Here is a 13,552-nt window from a genome sequence, read left to right as displayed (position 1 = left end):
AGAGCTATAGTAATAAAAATAGCATGGTATTGGCACAAAACAGACAGATTTATCAATGGAATAGAGTTGAAAACCCAGAAATAAGTTCACACCTCTATGGACAACTGAGTTTTTATAAAGAAGCCAGGAATGAACACTGAAAAAAAGGGCATCTTCAACAAATGGTATTGGTCAAATTGAATAGCTGTATGCAGAAGAATGAAAATAGGTTCACATTTATCACCCTGCACAAAACTCAAATCCAAATGGATCAAAAACCTCAACATATGGCCAGATACACTGAATCTGATAGAAGAGAAAGTATTATATAGTCTTAAACTCACTGACACAGGAAAAGTTGTCTGAACAGAACACTGATAGCACAGGCACTAAAATCAACAATTAATAAATGGGACCTCATGAGATTAATTTTACTTTTTCATGGCAATTGTTCACACCCAGGGCTTTATATCTACTAGGCAAGAACACTATCGTTGAAGTCTGCCTAACTCAAGTAAATAAAAATCACTTGCTTCATCATGTACTGTAGTGACAATCATACTAATACATCTGGGCATTAAGCTTTTCTGCTCTTAAAACTATATGACTGGAGTGTTCAAAGATATGGAAATGCTAATCCTTGATATTATTATCACACATTATATGCTTGTATCACACTTTCATAGTCTACTCCATAAAAACATACAATTGAGTATCATTTTAGTATGCTAGAACTGTGAATATAAGTAAATGATTAAAAAAAACTTATTATTCGACAAGGTTCTGTATACACTCCCAATACTTCAGAAACAATAAAAATACAGCATAAATGATTTTAAAATAATTATGGCATATATATGCCATATATATGGCATATATATATATATGGCATATATATATATATATATATATATATATATATATATATACTGTAATATCCTCCTTTTTCCCTCACCAGTCCCTCACTCAATTCCTCTGATATCTTGCCCATCTAAAACACTGATATAATAAACACACAATAATGAGATATTCCTGTAAACAGTTACTCTTAAATTTTTTTTACTTAGTCATCTCTCCAAAATCTCACTCATAAAACCACCCAAATTAAGATGAATAGAAAAAAGAAGATAAAAGGAAATGAAATAAATCCAAAAAGGAATTCAAAATTATGTGTATGCAATTATGAAAACCCAAAATGCAACAGAGCTAGTTATTGAAGTTTATAGGGAATAATGAACATTCAGAAAAGTTTTGTGACACCTCCAAATTACTATGAATGACCTATAAAAACATATGACAAGCTGCCCAGCATCATTTATAATCAAAGAAACGCAAAATAAAAGCAATATAAATTTTACAATTGCAAAAAAATAAGTCTGTTAATGAGTATTTACAAAGAACTGGTACAACAGTTACTTATACAGTCAGTTAATAATTGGTATGAAAACTTTGGAAACATTAAATATATTCAATTTTATGATCTTCTAGCATTAACTCTGCATACATACTCAGTACTTACTGCATGGGCCAACTCATATGGAGGAATACAGTATTAAACATGAATAAAGTATAGTTATGTAACGATCTTTATCACATAAATGTAAGGTTAAGAAAAAGAAATTCACAATATTTTTATTCTTAGAAAGATAAAGCATGAAAAAAATTTAAATGTTTTATACAGAGATATACACCTTTTTAAAATTCATATAGCAAAGAAAAAATCGAGAACATAAAATTCATTGTGGTGTCTTCTTCTGAGGGGATGGGCATTAATAACAGATAAAAGGTATTGTAGAGATTGATTAAAAGTATCTGATAATAATCTATTTCTTAACCTAGGTGGTAGATCTGTGAGTGCCCCTCTGTCATTTCAGATGTATAATATAATTACGTATAAGCATTTTATGTATCATCTTACAAAGCACACATGTTCTAACCCTAATCACTGAAGTACATTTGGGACAGAATAGAAGGGATGGGAATGTTAGGGGAAGAAGACTGGTTCTCCCACTACAGTTTCAGTCAGTGTGCAGTGGCATGCATCTGAATACAGAAAAACTCTGAAAAGATTCTCATTTGAAAAGGATTGGGGAGGTTGCATGTGAAAAGAAGGGTGCACAATAAATTACACAGTTCCTTTATTATACTTTTGGTATTTATTGATTGCCATTAGCTGTTTGGCAGGGGGCCAAAGACTTTAAAGTCTCAAGTATCATCCCTAGCACCTGTAAACACCAAATTGGAAAGAAAGAGAGAGCAGTAGTGAAATGATTTTGTGGCCTCAGATAAAACTAGTATCTTCTTACATGCAACTTTCTAGGACTTCATTAATAATAAAGTGGATACAGAGTAACTGTTCTCAAAGTCTTTGCCCTTGGTCCCTTCTTCCAAACAGTGGTAATTTGCATAATGATTTCTAACATCCAAAAAGGATTTTACTCTCTCTCTTTTTTTTCCATCCCTTGGCTGTTCCCTCTCTCTGATGAAAGAGAGAGCCTATGTGGCTATAAATTTTGTTCTTTTATAAAGTATGTCAGCAAATGCAAAATTCATCAGCTCCCCACTATTTCATACTCTCTCCAAATCTCTGGCATCAATCAAAGAGTATTATTGTAAAAATACTTTAACTCTGTGCTTCAGCAATTCCACATATAAATGAATACCATCAAAGCTTTTTGTAGCTTTTAATTCATGTTTCTTTTCTATGGAGCATTTTCAACCTGGTATAACTTGCTTGCTGAATTTGTCTTTTTGTTTGGCAAAGGTCAGCTTTGACTGTGCCTTGGTGTTTCAGCAGAGATGGATAATGTGTTTAATAAGAGCAATTTCCTGCTCTAACCTACCCTTTAATTATTTTTAATCACATATGTGGTGTATTTGGCATGGTGATCTCTCGCTTATCTTGAAAACTTTCACTGTAAATGAAAATAAAAGCACATTTACTCTGGACTGTATTGAATAAAACCATCACAGAGAGAGTCCAGCTTATGTTACAGTAGACATAGGTTCTTGAAACATGAGTAGACATATTATTTCTGTAAGTCTAGGATTATGTTTCTATGAAGAAATATGATATTTGAAAATGCTATATAGGCATTTTGTAAAGCAAGCAAAACTACCAACCTCCCTATTGGCTTTTGTAATGTTTAACTGCCATTCACAGATAAATACCCACAAAAATGACATTATTAAAAAATTCTACACTAATAAAACAGAATTACTTATCTTAATATATGTTTATGTGTGTGTGTATGTATGTATGTGTGTGTGTATGTCATGGTACCCCATAAATATGTACATTTTTATGATTTATGTATTACTTCAAAATCAAATTTAAAACTGAATTTCTAAAGCCTTGTAAATGACCTGCTCTTCAATATAGTAATTACTGTCACACAGTCAGTCACGAGCTGGGGTAGTAACACTGAATGAAAACATTCAGTATGCTTTTTATGGCACAAAACCTGGCACATCTCCTGAGATTTTAATATTACTCAAAGACATTGACACAGGAAAAAGGAGGAATGATTTAAATAATTTAAAAAAGTATTGTGGTTCATTTGTTGGTGGACCAGTAATAACAATAGTTAGGAGGCAGGAGGAATGTGTAAGACAGCCTAGACTATAATCCCAAAGAGTGCTTTCAATTAAAACAAACATTTCCTGGAATAAACATGTTCAATATAATTTAAAGTAAATTATAGGAACTCAAATAAACATCTTCAAATGGTACTTAGAGCTCTTTTTGAAGAGTTCAGCTTACCAAGGAGCGTTTGCTTAAAAAAAAAAAAAAACAACAACAAGGCAAAACATTTCACCATTCAAAAAAGCTACTAAAGCAAGGTATAATGTTTCAGGCCTGTAATGCCAGCACTCAGCTGAGGTAGTAGGATTTCATGAGTTTCAGGTCAGCCTAGACTAGAATGAGACCCTGGCAAAACAACAACAACAAAACATTAACCAAAGGCCATTAAGGAGTGGAAAGGGTTGTCCCTATGTGAGGATCAGAAGGTGGTAGCAGTTGAACTTGGTAAATATACTTTGTAAGTGTGAAAAAAAATATTACACTGAACCTCATCACTATCTATAATCAATAGGTTTTCATAAAAAATATAGTACAAATTAATAATTTCTAAATGTATCAAGGAGCTTTACTGGGACTTAAAGATGAAGATTTGGGTCTAAACAACAATATAGTAGATCATGTCTCTAACATGAATTGAAGATTCAACTTGATTTTATGTTAAATACACTGAATATTTTGTAGGCACTTTTTGTAAGAGTTCTATTATATTTCCTAAATAATCTAAAATTGATTGCAAGTGTTTTGCCATAGTACAGATAAGAGGCTCTCTTAAGTATAGCTATGCTTTAACAACTTTCTTTTCTATTGTGCTAAATTGACCCAGAAATGACCATTTGCAATATTCTTCTAGAAATATGTGTGTGTGTGTGTGTGTGTGTGTGTGTGTGTGTGTGTGTGTGTATATATATATTCTGATTTTAAACTATTGGGTTTATTAAAACTAATATTTTGTTCTTTCTTATGAAATATCTTGCTTACCTGAATAAACAAGTTCCATACAGTACTTTAAAAAAATATATGACCATTGTACACAATTATATCTCAGTTCAACTGATAATTTCTTTGTTTCCAGGCCTAAATTACTATTTCTTGGTCTAGAAAAGGCTTTATGAGCCAAACTATCTATAAACTGAACTGTAGTATAGATTCTAAAATATACACATTCAAACCAGTACCAAATTTTTCTTGCTACCATGACTCTGAACTTGTGTACAGGTTCATTAACAGTGAGATTTCAATTCATACTCAAGATTCATTTATTAAGGCCTTTTCTTTTTCATATGCAAGAATTCCTATGTAGGCAATTTTATTATGTTGGAGTGACTTTGTCTTCCCTTCTTGGTATAAAAGCAAATACAAACCTAATTTGTTTTAATTTTTTTCCTATTCTAAAAAAAAGTAGTGATAACTTTGCTCCCTCTACTTTCTTCCAGCATTTTCTTTAGAAAAAAAAAAAAGATTAGAAAATGCTGCCCCTTGAAGTGTGTGTAAATCTCTTTCAAAACTAAATAAGCCTCTCACCAATTATATTACACTCTAGAAATGTCATTCTTAAAGGCCAAGGAACCAGCTCATTAAGTTCAACACTCAGAGCCAACTCGGTAGAAGGAATGAACTAACTCCTTCAAGTTGTCCTCTGAACTCCAAAACCACACCATGGCACACACACTTCTACACAGACAGACAGACAGACATACAGACAGACAGACAGACATACAGACAGACAGACAGACAGCATTAGCTGAGGCTTTTACTAAAGGCAACTACTCTAGCCAGGGAAGCAAGAGAAAAACAAAGAAAATTATATGTTGTTATTACAAAAGTGCCAGAAAATTGGAAGATCAGATTCAACAGTCTTAGGAACAAGGGAATTAAGAAACCCTAGAATATGGTTTGGGTTCTAGATCAGTGTGTATGCCAAGCATAGGTGAAGCCTTGAGTTCAATCTCCATTATCACAACAAAACAGGACAAAAAATTAACTAAAATACAAATGGCAAATAGAATATACTTGAGAGACAAGAAGAAATCTCATGGGTGAGAAATGGACACTCATATGCTTTAGTAACTTTGCCTTCTGCTTGTTTCTTTTCTACCACTGTCTTAATACATATTAGTCCACAGACTGAAGGCCAGGTTTTTTATTTTCTTATGACTTTCCTGTAAATCAGCTGCAAAGGGTCCTGAGGTGCAAATTAAAGGCTAGCATTTCTGTACTCTGGATGCTGCAGCTTGCTGAGCAACTTGGCAAAGGGGCATCTGGATTGGTTCCTTCCTCCTGCCATGGAGGAAATAAGTTGATGCATCATTGTGAGCCATAAAAAGTAATGATACTGATTTAATTTGATATTAGAAACTAATATAAATACCATACCCAAAAGGTGAGTGGTAGTGGTGTGTAAAACAGTAGTCTTTAGAGTTCAATTTGAAGCAATAAAGCCTATTATTAAAACATTAAGGTAGAAAAATGAATAACATTTAAAGTGAAGTCACTCTGTAATCTCATATTCCACACAAGAGGGGGAAGATAAATTTGATAAAAAATATGTCAAATGCTAAATAGATTTGTGCACGATCTTAAAACAGTAAACAAAATGGGGTAATTCCCAGCCCTGAGACTTCCTCACTTTGGTGTCATCATTTGGAACAGATTCTTCTTGTTAATCTATGCTATACTTTTTCCTTTATTCCCTGTGTTTAAATACAAATTCTAGTTGCTTGTATGTATACAAGAGTCACAAGTTTATGAAGTTGGAGAATTCCAAAAGGTTTTTAGGACTGTTTGTTTGCAGTGGTTTAGAGAAAAACTTAATCATTTAATATATATACATAATAAGTTGCTAGGGGACTGAAATACAAGTCAAAAGTGATAGGTTGGTTTCATGGGGACTTAAAGTCTAACTAAAGCAACATATTTGATCTATCCATTCTCAGATTAATGCTGAAAAGTGTCATATTCTTAAAGTCAGCCAGTTTTGCAGATGAAGGGCCTACTACCACCACCATCACTACTACTCCTACCACTCCTCCTCCTACTACATACATACATACATACATACATACATACATACACACACATACATACACACACAATATTTCAGACATTTCTGACAATGCAATTGCATTATAATCCTCTAGATTCTCCCAGTTTTGCCCTTGAATTCAGACAGGTATTTGAACAATTAGAATTGGCTATACATATCCTCCAGCTTTAGGAATTCAAATTCTGAGAAAAACATTCTTCTACTTGCATATTAATGAAAAAAAGCTATAGCAAGTGGAAGTTTAACTCTCAAGTTCATATCTAAAACCATGACAAAACATTGGAAAGTATCTGAATCATGGGGGGAAAGAATTATCAGAAACATAACTCATGCAGTAGGGCATGTGTAGGATATGTATATTCCACACATGATGATATTTATAAGTATATAAAGCTCCACCTTTGCTGGTGCACTAGTAGCCTGACTACAAATAAGCATTCTATTCAGTCCTATTAATTGTATTTTGGAGATGAAAACTCAAGGATGGTTTGTTAGAGGCTTTCCAACTATGCAAATATCAGTAACTTATTATAGAAATTACTCAGGACAAAAAAAAAAATCTAAAAGCCATGATTTTGCTGGCATCTGTAATAGTTGTTATTAAAACATGAAAACTTCCAAACCTGGAAGCTCTGTTATTGATAAGAAAAATCTTGTTAAGTTTCATAAATAAGAATTAGAAAGGGGCCAGAGAGATGACTCAGCAGGTAAGAGCACTGATTGCTCTCTTTCAGAGGTCCTGAGTTCAATTCCCAGCAACCATATACAGCTCACAACTGTCTCCAGCTCCAGGAATCTGACACACTCACACAGACATGCATGCAGTTAAAACAACAATGGACATAAAATAAAAATTAAATTATTTTAAGAGAAAATCTTTTTTAAAAAAGATTTAGGAAAGGGGAAATGGACACATTAATTGAAAGGGGCTTAAATTCAACTGAACTAGAAGAATTAGCTCCCAACAAGTCCTATGAAACAGTCCTTATTCACTTAGTTTTGGTATATTATCCTCAAAGTTGTCTAAGTAACAGAGAGTTTACATACACTAGACTGTCTCTATACCTTTTTTAAAAGATAAACTTGCTCAGAACATGCTGGGTTAAATAGAAATTGGTGAGCAGAATTCTTTACAGACCACTCTCAAAGTAAGTAGAAAAAGTTTATCCTAATTCACATCACAAGAAAGGTGACAGATTTCAGAGAACTCATGCTTATAGAAGGTAGGAGATTTTTTTTTTCTAACCATGGCATATATGATGTCAGAATGGCTGGAAGACTTCACTGTTCCCAAAGCTTCTTCTTAGACAGTAGGAAAAAAAAAACCCTCTTCATAGGCTAATCCCCAAGTCTTCTTCCTTGAGAACACCAGATTCGACCTTCCATACCCTACTGCCCACATCTCCTGTGGATCCCACAGGCTATCCCCTCCTAGCCCATCCCCACCCCCAACTCATCACTGGATCCCAGCCAGCAACTCTGCAAGCAACCTCTGCTAAACCACAGGCTATGCCTGCCAGAAAACCAGGTAGGCTGCCTGCACAACTTCTCCTTTCTCTCTATTGCCCCAGACACAATCCGTTAGTCTCATTACCTAGAGCTGCAACAGAATACATGCTTCAGCCTTTCCTATCACCCTGCCCACATCTCCTGTGACTCCCACAAACCATCTCCTTTTATCCTCCCTCATCCTACTTATTGCTTTGTCCCAGACTCCAGTTCCAGGAGGCACTCCCTGCTAACACAAGAGCTGCTCCTCACAGGGTAACAAGTAGACTGGAGACAGGTGAATACCTCTCTTACTACTCCTGAGATCCAACTCCATCTCTCATCTCATCTCCAGTTCTATAGCTGGAAAAATGCTGTGGCCTCCCTTTCTGCTTAGATCCTATCTCCAAGAAATCACTAACACCTTTTCTTCCAATCTTCCTTCTCTCAACTCATCTCAGGATTCCAGCCCGTAACACCAGCAGACATTCTCTATAAACACACCAGCTGAAAGAGCCAGGAAGGCAGGTAACATAGAGCCATCGCACTCTGAAAATCCAAAGAAAAACCAGAAACCAAGGAACAAAACACCCATCCAACAAAGACAAATCCAGAAATCAGCTGCTAGGTCTTTAATCATCCCAAACCAAATGTTGAGACACCAGCATAAAAACTCAGTCAAAAATAGCCAAGATACTATGTCACCACTAGAGCCCAGATATACTACCAGAGCAGGCCCTAAATATTCCAGCATAGCTAAAGCAGATGAAAAAAAGACTTTAAAACAGCTTTTATCAATACAATAAAGGTCTTTAAAGAGGACATATATAAATGTCTTAAAGAAATACAAGAAAATACACAAAAAAACAAAACAAACAAAAACATTGTAAGGAAGTAAATAAAAGTGTTAAAGACCTGAAATTGGCAAAGAATCAAGAAAGAAAACACAAACTCAGGAAAATCTGGAAGTGAAAATTTGAAAACTCAAATTCAGAAAATTCTGGAAACGAAAAATTAAGGAATTCAAACAGGAATAGCAAAGGCAAGCATCACCAATGGAATACAAGAGATGGAAGAGAGATTCTCAGGCATTGAAGATATGATAGAAGAAATGGAACCATCAGTCAAAGAAAATATTAAATCTACAAAATCCCTGACACAAAATGTCCAGGAAATCTGGGACACCATGAAAAGATCAAACCTATGAATAATAGGGGTGGAAGAAATGAAAGGAGGGGGAGGAGGAGGAGGAGGTGGTGGTGGTGGTGAGGTCAAAGGTTCAAAATATTTTCACCAAAATCATAGATGAAAAATTTCCTGACCTAAAGTTGAAGAATCCTACAAGGGTACAAGAAGCATACACAACCAAATAGATTGGACCAGAAAATAATGTCCTCGTAGCCCATAATAATAAAACATTAAATATACAGAACAAAGAACAAATATTTTTAAAACTTCAATAAAAAGTCAAGTAACATAAAAAGACAGACCTATTAAAAATACACACGACTTCTCGGGAAAAGGCGGGACTTATGAAGCACGTTCAGTCAATCACTAAGAGTGCTCCCGGAGGCTTTATGGTAGACGCTCTCTACGTGTGTTGGCCACCCGGCTGCTTGTGAAGTTCCAGCCTCATGGCGGAGATAATTCAGGACTGCATAGAAGCTCGAATCCCGGAGTTGGAACAGCTGGAACACATCGGACTCTTCAGTCACACGGAGATTAAGGCTATCATCAAGAAGGCTTCTGACCTAGAATACAAAATACATCGGAGAACCTTTTTCAAGGAAGACTTTATCAACTATGTTCAATATGAAATTAATCTTTTGGAGCTGATCCAGAGAAGACGAGCAAGAATTAAATATTCATTTAAGAGGGATGAGATTGAGTACATCGGGTGCAAGGTATCTTTGGTCGTGCTTCAGTGAAGTGGAAAGATGATGTTCAGCTTTGGCTATCCTATATAGGTTTTTGTAAGAAATGGGGTACTAAATCTCATCTTAGCAAGATATTCTCTACCATGCTTGCCATTCATTCAAACAAACCAGCTTTGTAGATTATGGCAGCCAAATGGGAAATGGAAGATCGCTTGTCTTCAGAAAGTGCCAGGCAGTTATTTCTTCGGGCTCTACGCTTTCATCTGGAGTGTCCAAAGCTCTATCAAGAATACTTTAGGATGGAGCTGATGCATGCTGAGAAACTGAGAAAGGAACAGCAAGAATCTGAAAAAGCCACCATGGATATGGGGAATTTTGATCATCCTGAAGAAATCCTTAAAGGTGAGTTGGCACGGATCATTTACAAAAATTCTATAAGCAAAATTAAAGGTGCGGAATTCCATGTGTCACTTCTTGCTCAGCGGTTGATTTTGCCAAAGATCTACAGAAAGAAATTTATGATGACCTTCAAGCTCTGCACACCGATGACCCACTCACGTGGTATTATGTGGGACGGCCGGGAATTAGAGATGGAGTCCCAACCAGCGCGTTTCGAAACAAGCCAAAGCAGTGGAGGTGGGCTGCAGGGAAGAAAGGTGCTGTGCAGTGTATGAAGAGGCAGTGAGAGCCCTGCCTACAGAGGCCATGTGGAAGCGTTACATCACCTTTTGCTTGGAGAGGTTTTCTAAGAAGACCAGTAGTGTACCTGTCAGAGGGCAGAGGCTGGAAAGGACCATGCTTGCATTCAGGAAGGCCCATGAGCTGAAGCTCCTTTCTGAAGTCCAGTACAAGCAGTGGGTTGACTTGTTGCTACGCCAGGACCTCTTCAAAGAGGCTCTGCAGGTGGCAGAAGCTGGGACTGAATTGTTCAAAGACTCTGTAACAATGTGGCAGATGAGGCTCCAGGTGCTCATTGACTCAAAGAGCCCGGGTGTAGTGATGCACTTTGAAGAAGCCTTTGCACACCTCAACCCCGGGTTTGCTTGCCCTTGTGGGTTTCTTGGGTAGAGTGGAGTGAAAGTGCTAAAAGCCAGGAGGATACTGAAGCCATCTTTAAGAAAGCTATTTTAGCTGTCACAGGCACCAGTTCAGTGACCCTGAAGGAGAAATACCTGGATTGGGCTTATCGGAGTGGAGGCTACAAAAAGGCCAGAGCAATGTTTAAAAGTTTACAGGAAAGCCGTCCATTTCCAGTTGAGATTTTCAGGAAAATGATGCAGTTTGAAAAGGATCAGGACTCCTGCAAGATGGTGAACCTGGGGGAGTATTACGAGAGGGCTTTGAGAGAGTTTGGGTCTACAGATTCTGATCTTTGGATGGATTACATCAAGGAAGAATTGAGCCATCCCTTCGGTAGACCTGAGAACTGCGGACAGATCTATTGGCGAGCCATGAAAATATTACAGGGACAGTCAGCAGAGATGTTTGTTGCTAAACATGCCATGCATCAGGCTGGTCACTAGTCACCATCAGTTTGCTCAAATTGTATTCCAAGTCTCGGGGCAGGTTTGTGATGAGCCGGTGTGTGAGTTGTCGAGAGCTGGCAGGAAAACGGATTGATTTTCGTAACATACTTTTACTTGGCGTTACTCTTTGGTTCCAGAAACGAGAATTGCTGGTGCCTGTTAAATCTAAAATACACAGAAATCATATGTTTCAGTTTCATTTTTTGTTCCAGGCTAAGCATATCCAGCTCTAATCTAGACTAGATATAAAGGAGCCAGTTCAAACCCAAGAGAAAGTATAGTTTTGTGTGTTCTCTTCTTATTGTGAAAGCCTGCATGATGCCTGTGAAGATAGGCAGGACCAGGGTAAGGATGGACTGCCTTGACCTTCCAACTCCCAGAGAATGACACAGAGATTTTATTTAGGAAAGCTTGGGCCTTATAGCTTAGGCTTGTTCCCAACTACTTCATATAAATTAATCCTGTCTATATCCATCCATGTTTATCACATGGCTGGTTACCTCTGCTCAGTCTCATACATCTGAGTTCCAAGGGCTGGCAGATCTCTCACCTCTCAATTCTTCCCAGAGTTCCCATCTCTGCCTTTCCTCTCTTGCCCTGCTATGTATAGGCCATCAGCTGTTTATCAAACCAATCAGAAGGTGATGGAGAAGAATGTTTACAAACTACAGTGTGGGTGATGCTTCATAAAATTAAGAGTACCAACGTCTGGACAGCACTCAGCACTCTGCTGATACAGAATCAACATTTGAATATTCAAAGACAACCTTTACAGTACCCAAGATTATCCGAACACTAGGACAGTGCAGAGCAGAAAGCTATCTGTGATCTAAGCAAGGCTGAACAGTGACTTCATTTCCTGTATCTGAATTGGATCCGTACTTTTAAATTAACCATTCAGGAAATATGAGCCTTCCTTCACCTGCAGGAAAGAAGGGAGACTTGGAAGATGAGTGACAGAGAAGGAGGTGCTGAGTATTGGGAGAAGTTTGTCCTTTAAGGGGGTTAAGGTGGTGCAGAAAATGATTTGGACAGGCCAAGAACTGCCTGGAGGACACCCAGATTTGTGGCAGGGGAGAGAGTGGAAAGTCCTCAGTGGGAGGGATGGAGGGGAGCTTGGAACAAAGGAGGGCATTTGGGGAATGGGGGTGGGGGGGACTGAAATAAGTCTTCTCACTTTTTTTGATACCAGGTTTTTGGTTTGCTTCTTTGTTTTTGATAAACCCTTTGAGGTAAGAGTTCATCTCACTAAGTTTTGGCTGGCCTTGAAAGTTCTCAAGTCAAGGTAGGCCTTGAACTTTGAATCCTCTTGCCTCAGCCTCTCAAGTGGCTGAGATCACAGGCCTGAACAACTGGACCTGGTTTCACTTAACATTTTGATATCATTGGGAAGGTATTCAGAGCAAAGTTACTTGATGGTAAGCCTTAGTTAACGTTAGGTTCATTAGTAACGTGGAACCCCTGGAGCATTCGTAGCATTCCATTCCCTCGCTTCATTAACCTCCTGTGGCTAGAGCTTGCCAGTTATTTTTTTTTAAGTTGGTATTATTTTTTTAAATGGTATTGGTGAAGATTCTTGGCAGTCTTTGGTCACATTCACTAGCTGGTACTTCCTTAGGGGACTTATTTGACAGTGAAATTACTGAATTTAGGTAAAAGAACAAAACTTGCCAATTTGCTCTTTCCAGCATTATATGCAAGAGAAAACACCCTTGTCCGCACTCTAAATTACATACGTCCTTTTCATCATTGTATAATTCACCATTCAGTAGTTGAAAGTGATACATCTTTGCTTAAACTACTTTTTCTTTACTAGTTCATGTTTTAAAAATACATTGAGACAGGGCCTGGAGAGATGGCTCAGAGGTTAAGTGCACTGACTGCTCTTCCAGAGGTCCTGAGTTCAATTCCCAGTAACCACATGGTGGTTCACAACCATCTGTAATGGAATCCGATGCCCTCTTCTAGTGTATCTGAAGACAGTGTACTCATATAAAATGAATAAATAAATCTATTTAAAAACTAAAAAAAAAAAAAAAATACACATGACTTC

General features: G+C 37.1%; 1 pseudogene; it reads left to right on the top strand.

Moving 5' to 3' along the window:
- The first annotated feature begins 9,730 nt into the window (after positions 1 to 9,730).
- On the top strand, positions 9,731 to 11,651 carry LOC117694727 (U3 small nucleolar RNA-associated protein 6 homolog pseudogene; annotated as a pseudogene).
- Positions 11,652 to 13,552: the final 1,901 nt, after the last annotated feature.

This window comes from Arvicanthis niloticus, chromosome X, assembly GCF_011762505.2.
Source record: "Arvicanthis niloticus isolate mArvNil1 chromosome X, mArvNil1.pat.X, whole genome shotgun sequence".
Taxonomy (NCBI): domain Eukaryota; kingdom Metazoa; phylum Chordata; class Mammalia; order Rodentia; family Muridae; genus Arvicanthis; species Arvicanthis niloticus.
The sequence above is the reverse complement of the archived record's forward strand: the minus strand, read 5'-3'. Positions and strand labels throughout refer to the sequence as shown.